Source organism: Myripristis murdjan, chromosome 14 (genome assembly GCF_902150065.1).
Source record: "Myripristis murdjan chromosome 14, fMyrMur1.1, whole genome shotgun sequence".
Taxonomy (NCBI): domain Eukaryota; kingdom Metazoa; phylum Chordata; class Actinopteri; order Holocentriformes; family Holocentridae; genus Myripristis; species Myripristis murdjan.
In genome coordinates this window covers 17,972,684-17,984,735 of record NC_043993.1, presented here as the reverse complement: position 1 = coordinate 17,984,735, position 12,052 = coordinate 17,972,684, and the positions used below count along the sequence as shown (strand labels likewise).

At 40.6% G+C, this 12,052-nt stretch overlaps 2 long non-coding RNA genes across 3 annotated transcripts; one reads left to right on the top strand and one right to left on the bottom strand.

Annotated features, from left to right (window-relative positions):
• The first annotated feature begins 243 nt into the window (after positions 1 to 243).
• LOC115371573 (uncharacterized) lies at positions 244 to 10,118 on the top strand. 2 transcript variants are annotated; one of them, XR_003929376.1, is made up of 10 exons: positions 244 to 716; positions 7,196 to 7,288; positions 7,394 to 7,473; positions 7,585 to 7,713; positions 8,140 to 8,171; positions 8,591 to 8,657; positions 8,765 to 8,894; positions 9,013 to 9,086; positions 9,581 to 9,642; positions 9,920 to 10,118. It is a non-coding gene; the product is annotated as an uncharacterized LOC115371573 (long non-coding RNA). The 2 variants fall into 2 exon arrangements; XR_003929375.1 differs by having other exon boundaries at positions 9,013 to 9,642.
• On the bottom strand, positions 9,509 to 11,970 carry LOC115371574 (uncharacterized). Its single transcript, XR_003929377.1, has 3 exons — positions 11,862 to 11,970; positions 10,104 to 10,331; positions 9,509 to 9,627 (listed from the first exon to the last, which is right to left on the bottom strand). It is a non-coding gene; the product is annotated as an uncharacterized LOC115371574 (long non-coding RNA).
• Between the last annotated feature and the right edge of the window lie 82 nt (positions 11,971 to 12,052).

Genomic DNA, 12,052 nt, shown 5'->3' with positions numbered 1-12,052 from the left:
CTCACTGCTCAGTATGTTGTTGAAACGGCCTTAACAGAATGAATGTGCATAAATGAATGAGTGTGCATAAAATGTCAGGTTTTGGTTGAAGAATACATGGAGTGAGCAAGTTTCTGTTTTATGCAGCTTATCAGTTATATTCAGGTCATTGTTGTTCCTTCAAACTCATCAGACAAAGTTCAATTCACCTGTTGTTCTTTTCTACAGAGCACTGTGGACGACGACACAGCTCCCATCCCCATCCAGGCCTCGGCCTTATCCAGTGAGGAGGAGGAGGAGAAAAGACCGTCCTCTCCCTCCCCCCTTTCCGCCTGCCTCCCTTCTCAAATCTCTTTCCCTCTCCCGCTCCTTCAGCCTGTCTTCCCTTCACCTTTCCTTCCTTTTCACTACTGAGGAGACACCTACAGTTTCCCTCTAGCAGCTCCTTCCTCTCTCCTCCTGCCTCCCCTCCTAAAAATCTCTTTCCCTCTCCCACTCCTCCAGCCTGTCCTCCCTGCACCTTTCCTCTCTTTTGCTGCTGAGAAGACACCTAGGACAGGGGTGTCAAACTGGTGCCATGGAGGGTCGAGAGTCTGCTGTCCCGCTTCCCCTACCCCAGCTACCCCTTCAGTGGAGAAGTCCAACACCTCCACCGCCTCGTCCTTCTCCACCTTCCCCTCGACTTCCTGTGATCCAGGCAGCAACCAGACCACCAAACCAGCAGACCAGGAATCAGGGTAGGAATCCAGCAATTTTTTTTTTTTTACCAAGACACTTGTCACACTATACATGAAAGGTCTCTTTGTTTTTTCAGGACGGATTTTTCACCCATTAAACCAGTTAATGTTAAAGGCTACTTTAGTTCTTTTGTTTGATTGGTAAGGACAAATGCAGATAACACAGTATCCAATGTGCTGTGTGTGTGTATCTCATCAAAACTAATTTCCAACGCAGGTGTGTTGATGGGCATTAAAAGTCCAAACAACCAACAAGTTTTTACCTGAAGTCATCTCTAAGACCTTACAGAACTTTCAGTCAAGATTCTCATAGCGAAGTGCAAATGAAGCTATGAATATTGAATGTTAATTTTCTTACAGGTTGCCAAACAACAGCAAACACATTTCTTGAATGCAACTCTCCAGGGTCATTCCATGTCAGATCATCAAATGGGTGTCACTGTGGCGATTCAGATTTCAGTGACATTGATCCCATAGTTAGAAAACCATGTTTTATAAACACTTTTCAAATTTCACCCACTTTGTACGAAAAATAGATTTTTTTGGCGAATTTTCAAAATGGGGTACTGTCTTAAAAATGTTGACTTTGTTTGACATACATTGTATGTCGATTTGCATTTTGGCACACCTTCAATGTGCTGTAACGTTATTTATTTTGATCCTGGAGTAGTGAAACTTCGCATATTTACTAAATGAAAGGTGCTAAATCAGATTTTGTTGTTCCTTTCTGTCTAAAATATAAGCTTTTGGAGCTACTGAGGCCAAACTTTGAATTTTTTTCAGGCTGTGCCTTATTGGGACCACTCTCTCAGAACCAAGATATGTCACAGGTTAGATCTAGCATGTTTAAATTATTTATTTCCACCCCTAAAACTAAAATAATTAGAAAAAATGTCTGGATTAAGAACCCATTGCAGTTACTGCCCTGCTAAAGTTGAAAATAATGCCATAACGTGGTAAACAGGAGGTCTAGGTATCTGACCTCATATCTCCAGAGGCACATCTTGGATTTATTTCCTATTTTCAGTGGATATTCTACTGTTGTATGTGCAGTAAACAACTAAATATTGTGAATGTGTTATGAAAATTGTAAATTTTACAGCACTTTGAATATATCGAAAATCCATGTAATTTACAAGCTTTCAACTTTAGTGTGCAACACTTAAAAATTAAGTTTCATGACAGTGAAAAATGAAGATGAACTAGAAAAGTGCAGTTTCTGGGGAAACTGCGTGGGCAAGCTGGAAGAGTGACAGTGGTGCTTGGGAGAGAATCTCCTGAAAGTAGTGGTCAAACAAATGCTTTTTCTTCAATGACAGTAAGTCCGAGCAGAAAATAAAATGTATCATGAGAAAGGTAAAAAAGTGTGTGTTTCTCCTTCTCTCCCCAGATTTTGGGGAGAGAAGGATTCCAGATATAATGGGAGTCTATGGAGGAGAGAGCTGGCACTCCTGCCTCGTTAAATGTCACCGTTTAAAAAGTTGAAGCTACTTTGCTTTTGTATTTACATTTTTCAAAGCAAAACTAGTTTTCCTACTACTTTATCCGAATTTATGCATGTGGAGTGAAAATTGTGGCCAGGGGAGCAAGTAAAAGACAAAATTTTTAGACAATTTTCCAGGGCTGCTGCACTCTAACCGTGATGTCACTCCGGCACTCTAAACATTCCGCCATTAGTGTGTATTGCGTTCGAAATTCCGACTTCAAACTGGAATTGCGGAAAAACAGAAAGCCGGAGCGCCTTGAAAATCAACACACCGCTTCTTCTCCACAAGTCGCACGTTTTTCGTATTTGGCACGTGGATGCAGGTCAAAAGCTCTGAGGCTCAGAGCCTTGGGAAGTTTTGACCATTCATTTCGGATGGCCGAAAATTTTGTAATGGAAATTTACTGCTTATGCCTACAAATACAGTGTTTACTTGTTAGTACGCGTTAAGATTGCCTTGATTACATGATCTAGACAGTGTCTACGTTCCTGCTTTAGGTTCCTGTTCTCTATGTCTAATGTCTACACTTCTACGGATGTGCTTGCACTTCCTCATCAGATGAACTTTTGATAGACCTTTTGAACTCTATATTAAGGAACTAAAACTTTCGCTAGTGTAAACCTTAGATGAACTCTTTGCTTTTAAGGATCTTGAACTTTTATACCGAAAGAGCTTAAACTTTTGCCCAGTCTATATTACCTAATTTGGAAATGGCACATGTCGCTCATGACTAGACAGGATGTAAGCGTTTTTGACTCATTGTCTGATTTTTCTGCATAAATATCTCTGATTGTAAACACTCTGCGGGACTGCCCTGCAGACTGCCTTGCACTCTGTTTGGTTCTCCCCTTCAGCGCTGAATAATAAAATTCCCAAAGACAACTTATTGATTCCAGAAAATTACGCAAGTCGGATTCCTTATAAAAGTAATAGCAAACTTCTCCCAATGGGGCCGCACATTTTTCCAATTCATTGTGTGGGCCTAAAACGAAAGCTGTAGGAGGAGTAACAGGCCAAAAAACGTACAAAATAATAAAGAAAGAAAGAAAGAAATAGTAGGAAGAACGTAAGTGTGCAAGCTGCCAGCTTGCCCACTAATTAAGTTAGATGATAAAGTGAGCTGACTTCAATATTATAGCATGTTTGAGCATGTTAAGCAATTGCACTAAGGCATTCAGTTAGATTTTCTGGTTCTGTGAACATGGCTTCCTCACAGTCTTTTGGTTTGGATAATTGTGATTTTGCTGGTGACTTTGGTGACTGTCATCAAACTATCTGAACTAATGGAAAATCTGGATTATTAGTGGGCGAGCTGGCAGCTTGCACACTCATGTTCTTCCTACTATTTCTTTCTTTCTTTCTTTCTTTCTTTCTTTCTTTCTTTCTTGATTATTCCGTACGTTTTGGCACGTAACTCCTCCTACAGCTTTTTAGGCCCACACAATGAATTGGAAAAATGTGCGGCCCGATTGGGAGAAGTCTTCTTTTACTTTTATAAGCATTCCGACTCACGGAATTCTCGAAATTCCAATTTTATGGAAAATTTCGGCCATCCGAAATGAATGGCCAAAACTTCCCAAGGCTCTGAGGCGCAGAGCTTTTGACCTGCATCCACGCACCAAATATGAAAAACATGTGTCATGTGGAGAAGAAGCAGTGTGTTGATTTTCAAGGTGCTGCGACTTTACGTTTTTCCGCAATCCAGCAGGGGGCAGCAGTACGCATATAGGTGTCGGGTCTGCCCGAAATACAGAAGAAGAAGTCTTCTTCTTCTTCTGTCGCTATTTTTGTTTTTTCTCCCATCAGTATACCCTATAATATTTAAGTGTTTGATTAGCTGAAGGCAGACTGCAGTCTCCTCCTCACTCCATAAATGGTGGCTCTTGCTGCTTTTCGCCATGCAATTCGCAATGTCGTTCTCCCTGCTTGCAGGTAACCATAGCAACAGTACAGGGCATTTTCCGATTAAGGTGTTTACATGGCACAATATTCTGGTTGGAACAGGCATATGCCAGGGGTTTTATTCGGAATTTTCTCCAACTGGAATATGACCTTAATTGGGTTCGGTGCGTGTTTACATGACACGTGTGCAACCGGAATATTGCGGATATTCTGAATAATACAGGAATATGGTGTGCATGTAAACGTACTCAGTGACATCACGGCTAGTGCAGCAGCCCTGAAAAATCGTCTAAAAATTTTGTCTTTTACTTGCTCCCCTGGCCACAATTTTCACTCCACATGCATAATTTCGGGTAAAGTAGTAGGAAAACTAGTTTTGGTTTGAAAAATGTAAATACAAAAGCAAAGTAGCTTCAACTTTTTAAACGGTGACACTTAACGAGGCAGGAGTGCCAGCTCTCTCCCCCATAGACTCCCATTATATCTGGAACCCAAAATCTGGGGAGAGAAGAAGAAACACACACTTTTTTAACTCACTCTAGGGCAGGCATTTTTGAGAGTTGAAAAATAATTTTGACACAGTTTGAAAGCCCAAAGCCTTAACTTTCTCATGATACATTTTATTTTCTGCTCGGACTTACTGTCATTGAGGAAAAAGCATTTGTTTGACCACTACTTTCAGGAGATTCTCTCCCAAGCACCACTGTCACTCTTCCAGCTTGCCCACGCAGTTTCCTCAGAAACTGCACTTTTCTAGTTAACATTTGATTCTTTACCAGAACATGACTGTTTCCTTGGCGGAGTAAGTTGGGCCTGAACACAGCAACTGCTTCATCTATCTGTTTGCATCATCAAAAGGCCTTGCTTGAAAAGTATTCTGTCAGGCAAACAAAGTGTTGATCCTTTCCAACGGTACAAGAAAGTGGTTAATGCTTCATTACAACTTGTTTCTGAAGACCTTGCAAGAAAGCTCAAGGTCAAACCAGGACAGAAGATCTGTCCATCTTGTGTCAAACAAGCCAACAGTACCTCAGCTATGGTGGATATGACAGAAGATTCAGATGAGTACTCACCATCTGAAAATGTGGCTTGTACCAGAGACCAATGTAATGAAAGTCTTGCACCCCTTGGTATATCACCTATCAAAACGCAAGGCAAAGGTGCCTTCTTCTGTCGTATCCACCAAAGCTGAGGTACTGTTGGCTTGTTTGACACAAGATGGAAAGATCTTCTGTCCTGAACCAGAAAATCTAACTGAATGCCACAAAATGAAAGTAACAATGACTATGTTTACATGCACACCATATTCCGGTTCGGGTTAATATTCCGGTTAAGGTGCGCTGCGGCCTACAGAAGAAGTCGTCTTCTTCTTCTTCTTCTGTCGCTATTTCTATGTTTTCTCCCATTGATATACTCCATATTTAAATCTTTCATTAGCTGAAAGCAGACTGCAGTCGCCATGCTGTAGTGTGCGCCATGTCGTTTTCCCCGCTTGCAGTAACCATAGCAACAAACACGCTCCAGAATTCCTTGCGAATCGAGCATGCACAGTCGTGACTGAATATTCCGGTTCGGGGCATTTTCCGACTTTCCGGTGTTTACATGCCTCAATATTCCGGTTGGAACAGGCATATGCCAGGGGTCTTATTCAGAATTTTCTCCAACTGGAATATGACCTTAATCCGGTTCGGTGCGTGTTTACATGACATGTGCGCAACCGGAATATTCCGAATAATAACAGAATATGGTGTGCATGTAAACGTACTCAATGAACTGAGGCCTGGCAACTGTTATGACATTTAAATTCCTAACCCATTATACAGAAAATCAACACAATGGTGTTGATTTAGATCTCCACCAAAACAAAGGTCTTGAGTCTGTTTCAGTTGACCCTTAAACTGACTATGCCACTTGCCGAATACTCAGCAAAGTTTAGTGCTAATCCCTCAGTGTTGTCTAAGTCATGGTTGACTGGTCAGGGCTAGTGATTCACTTCATTGATCAGCAGGTATCACTGTCAGTGTAAGAGTGAAATTTGTCAAGAACTTCAGTTTGCCAATTACCAATCAGTGCCTTAGTCGACCCTATTGTACTGATCAGTTGCTTAACATGCTCAAACATGCTATAATATTGAAGTCAGCTCACTTTACCATCTAAATTAATTCATTTTCATTTTTCACTGTCATGAAACTTAATTTTTAAATGTTGCACACTAAAGTTGAAAGCTTGTAAATTACATGGATTTTCGATATATTCAAAGTTCTGTAAAATTTATAATTTTCATAACACATTCACAATATTTGATTGTTTACTGCACATAGAACAGTAGAATAGCCACTGAAAATTGGATATAAATCCAAGGTGTGCCTCTGGAGATATGGGGTCAGATACATAGACCTCCTGTTTACCACGATATGGCATTATTTTCAACTTTAGCAGGGCAGTAACTGCAATGGGTTCTTAATCCATACATTTTTTCTAATTATTTTAGTTTTAGGGGTGGAAATAAATGATTTAAACATGCTAGATCTGACCTTATGACATATCTTTGTTCTGAGAGAGTGGTCCCAATAAGGCACAGCCTGAAAAATTAATAAAGTTACAGCACATGGTGTGCCACAATGCAAGTCGTCAACTGAAGTTAGCTGAAAACTGACCAAACTCATATGACAGTACCTCAATTTAAAAATTCATCAAAAAATCAATTTTGGTCAAAAATAGCTGAAATTAGAAACTTGTCCGTTTCAGTTATAGCTTTATGTGAGATTTTCTTAGAAATTCCTGAAGTCATGGTGACAAATCTATGAAAATTCTGATGATCCAACATGGAATGACCCTCCAGGGTTTGTACAGCATTGAAAGCTTCGTCAGCAACATGAGGCAGAAGGCTCTCTGGACGTCCTCTCCACCGGAGTACATTTGTCACGTTCAAAAATTTGAATTTCAACTGCAGTGTGTCCGCACCTGCTTGTGGTAACGTTTTATCATGTTTCACCTGAACAACTGCACAATTAAAGTACATCACTTATTACTGATCAACAAAGATGTATGTAATGTTCTGAGTGTCTTTATCCTCTGTGTTTTGTGAAGCTGTGGTGAGAAAATCTTCCAGGAGGAGGAGCAGAACAACTTGTCACTGGACATCTCCTCTTCCATTGAAGACAGCCTCCAACTCTACTTCAAGTTAGTGTACAGACTCGATCTATATGCATGTTGTGTATGTTTTTTTCTTGCTTTCATTTGCAAACACACCTTGCTTTGATAGTAACTCTGCGGCTTGTTTCTTAGGACTTGGAGTTGGAGTGCACTTGCCGGCTGAGCTATGGCGGCCAGGCAGCAGTCGCCAGGTGGTTTCTCACTCTGCCCTGGTGAGTCTCGCACAGAAGCCCAGCTGTAATCCACCATGACTCTGTGAAGCTTCATGTCATTCAGACTCTGTGTGCTGTAGCTCGCTTACGGATGATGATGTCTTTCTTCAGGTTGCTGGTTCTTCACATGAAGAGGTTCCAGTGCGACGGAGGAGAGCTGAGGAAAGTGGATGCTGCTGTTAGCATCCCTGCAGAGCTGTCACTGACCTCCCTCTGTGGAGAGCAGACAGACCAACTGAGGTAAGACATTCCACTAAAACTTCAACACTATCACTATCACATCACTAGCTGACCTCAGTTATATGTATACTGAGCAGTAATGATATAAATCCTAGCCAGAATATTTGATTTCACACACCAGAAACAGTTTTCATCTGAAATGAATTAAAGAATAATAAATTGGATTTGTGCATGTTACACCACCCAAAACAACTTTTAACACATGCAGTGGAGTGACAGAAGTGAGCTCTTCTCTGATAGTAAGGCTATCCTCTGTTTCATTATTTCAAATGAATTGAACACAGTGACAGTCTATCAATTTGGCTTTGGATTTGAGAGTGGAAAAGGCAAAAGCAAAGTAAACTCCAGTCCTTCCAGTATGAATGTCTGCCCGCAATTTTCTTTTCCACCTGATTGTCACAATAATCCAAATGAATGCTCTTTCAGGTAATGCTCAGCAGGAGGCAGTATAAGCTCAGGTAAGAGGAGAGTTTGCCATTTGTAAACCTGTTGTAGTAGCACCCACAGTGACATTACTGTGAAACACGGGATTTCCATGTTTAGAAACATTTCCATGTTTATTTTGTATGTTTCTCAGTATTCAAGACATTTGGTGTATTTTTCAGTGTCTTTTAAGCAGCAGGAGTGTTCAGGAGACAGGGAGAGGTCACAGCAGGGAACACAGCAGCAGTGAAAGAGCAGCAGCAGTGAGAGAAGAGACCAGAAAGAAAATAGAAAATCAATCGCAGAGAAGAATAGTATTCTTAAATGAGCTCTTGCATGAAATCATAAATTGGAATTTTGGTTAGCAATGTTTTGATAGAGTTGCTTAATGAACCTCACTGGAAAGGAAAATAAAACTTTATTACCATGTTGTTGTTGTTTTTTTAAACAACAGTATGAAGACCAGAACACCTACTGACTCTCTACAATGGTCTCTCACATCGGGAAGAGCATGGACGGCGGTAACTGATATCATTTACATCAGACTTGTATCAGTAATGGACATGAACACACCTACACATGAGCACAGTCATGAAGCTTTACCTTTATGGCATCTTCTATCACACAGGTCACTGTATCAGTGTCACTGTAGAGGGAGATGCAACAAATGGCTGTCCCTCAGTGACTCCCATGTGGAAAAGACAGAAGAGACGGTCCTGAGAGAGAGAGAGAGGACACGGCGTACCTGCTGTTCTCAGGTAAGACTTTTCTTCCTCATTACAGCAGCGCTCAGTGAACCAGCCTCGGCTGAGACAGATTTGTAAATCAGAGCATATGGAGTCAAGGCTGCTCCTTCTTTGTTCCTTGTACTTGTAGTGGGCCATGAGAGGAGGGACGATGAAGCCCAGCAGCAGCACCAGGAGACCAACCAAACTGTCTGCACCAGCCAGGTCTAAACAGGCCCGGCTTTTATTCTGACAAGTTTTATTTAACCCTCTGAAAATCACTTTGTTTCTAAAAATTGCAACTTTTGCCTGTGATGATGTAATTTCTTTTGTTGGAAAGTACAGATTCTTGTTATTTTTTATTATTAATAATGCAGGTTATGTTCTGAATTTTTTGGGTTTGTTTTTCATTTATATAATTTTTAGACAGGCTTCACTTTCAGACAAAAAAAATACAGCATCTTCGTAGAGCAAAGAATCTATTTTAAATTAACACGAATAAAGGCAGTTACCTTCAGAGGGTTAATTTAAACATGTCCAAATAAAATGTCGCTCCTGGTTTTCGGGTTAGTAAGTAAGCACACCCTTTGAAATAGTTCTCATATGTTTTCCTCTCTCTGATCAGGTGAGTGTCATACAGAAGCTTGGCTGTAACCCACTAGGACTCTCCAGATTCTGAGTGTTGTGGCTCACTGATGGATAATCTTGTCTGTTAACAGGATGCTGGTGCCGCTTGCTTGTCTCTTTGAAGAGCAGCTGGATGAACCTGCAGAGAACAAAGGTGAGCTTTTACATTCCAGCTACATACAGTATGTAAACTGAGTGATGGTTATTGTAAATTGGAGTTGTGCGTGGTACGCCACCTAAAACAACTCTTAACAAGTGTAATGGAGTTACAGAAGTTGGTAATTCTCACTTCTCTGAGTGGAAGAAGCAAAACCGAAAGAAACTCTAGTCCTTCTAGTATGAAGGAGTTGTTGGCCATGACTGGTGCCTTTTTTTTTTTTTTTTACATTATATGTTGAATATCACAAGAATCAAAATGATGGCTCTTTCAGAGAATGCTCATCAGGAAGCTGTGGCTGTGTCCTGTCGCCTCCTGCTGTTTTTCCTCCATGGCTGCTGATCGTCCTGCACTGCTGGGTCGCCTGCCTTGCTCAAAGGCAGGCTCAAAGCTTTTCTTTTGTAATATACCTGTGTTACTTTGGTAATCTGCCCTCTGTGTCGACACTTATTACACACCTGCCTGGCCAGGAAGCGGTCTCTTCTCTCTGTGGTCCTTCTCAAGATTTCTTCAATTTTTTCCCTCTTACATCTGGCTTTTTGGGAGAATTTTTTTCTTGCCAGCTAAATTTAGCCTATTTTTATGCTATTTTTAATTTGAAATGTTATTTGTTGAAGCACAGGTGGTAAGTGACAAGTAGAAGTGGTAAACCGTGACTCAGCACCAGTTTTATCCAGGTGTAGGGCCTATAAGAGAAAACAGAGATGGTTGCACTAAAGTTAGTTCTGCTGCCAAATACAGGAATTAATTAGAGGCATCCAGTTACACCATCCTCAAGATACTTTTTTTTTTTTTTTTTTTACTTGATTTGATCTCATCCTTGGATTTTCATTTTGCTTTTATGTGGTAATTTGTTCTGTAGACTCAATCATGATGTATACACAACCAGTCTATTAGCACCTGTGAAATGAAAAAGTGCCAATGTTACGTCAGTGTGGGGAAAAATGGAAAACATACACCTTTATTAAACTTTGGGGGATACTACAGTTTAGTAGTATTGTTTGATGAGAGGACAATTTCATTATTAGATTATTCAACAATTAATGTATTTTTAGCCCTATGACACCAGCTGTGATACAGACATGAATACACATCTCAAAGGTTTGTTTGAAGGACTGACTGGTTGCTTAAACTGAAGTTTAATTTCAAAGGGGAAAGGAGTGATGTGTTTGGGTGTACAGGAAGTCGTTGGCTCTTGGTTTGTGCTGTCAGACTTCATATAGCAAGATGTTTTTGTTGCTCCTCTGGCTCTGCAGGGAGGAAAGCAGAGGCAGAGGAGCACTGACCTGTGTTCAGGTCTGCAGTGTGTTCTGCACATCTTTGTGTATCAGCGTACATCAGATATGACAAACATTGACTCTGAAGTCAACACTATGGAAGTGTATGGGGAATTATATTAAAATGACCAATTAAATTTGAAATGTAATTCCACAATAGCATTACCATTTCCCACATCGATGTATTATTTTGATCCAAAGTAAATGAACATTGAATAATTCAAATTGCTTTTGCATTTTCATAAACTTGCACAGGCTTTCTCTGAAAATGGAATAGCTGTATGACATTTTAAAGACTTAACTCACTGTAGGGTTAATGTTCAAAAGTGAAAAGCAATATGTAGGTCAAATCTGGTTTTATGTATTCTCTCATGGGTCTACCCGGATGTATTTTCAGCAAGGTCCTTTGCAGCTGTGGCCCATTTTTTTTTATTGTTTTATACAAATGCCAGGCAGCTACTAGGAACATTAAAGTCTACTCACAAAAATGAGTGTTTCCTCTTTGCTTAGTGTTTTCATCTCTGATCCCAGCTTTGGAGACGTTTTCCTGCCTTGGTTACTGAGTGAATGGCAGTTGAACTATCCAATCACAGCGCGGGATGAAGGGGGCGTTGCCGTTACGGCGGCGAGGCATTGGCTGTGGCGCTAACCAGCCTCAGACGTGTTTCACTGTAATGTAAAGCTTACAAATATGCACAGGTATGTCACAGGCGGTGGTGTTATGAATGCTGCAATGGTTAAGTAACTGGACACCGACTACATGAGGGTTTTCTAACACACGCAGGACTACAGCATGTCGTTACGTCAAACGCTATAAAAACCTGGCTGTATCAAACAAGTAAGATGTGCAATATAAAGGAGCGGATTATACTTTTCAGTCCTGCATGCATCCAGCACATAAGTTAATTAAGTAAAATTAAGCTTGTATGACTGGCTCACCTGTCATTCTGAGAGTATCGCTCTAATTTAGACATGTTCGTGTTTTAATTCCGCGGCATACAGTTAATGATGAACACTTAACATTGGTCCAATGGATGCTGCAGCAGCATACACAACGTAACATGAATGGCTGCATTCCCCATTCAATCAAATTTCTCCTGATATCCTCTTAGCGTATATAAATCCACAAG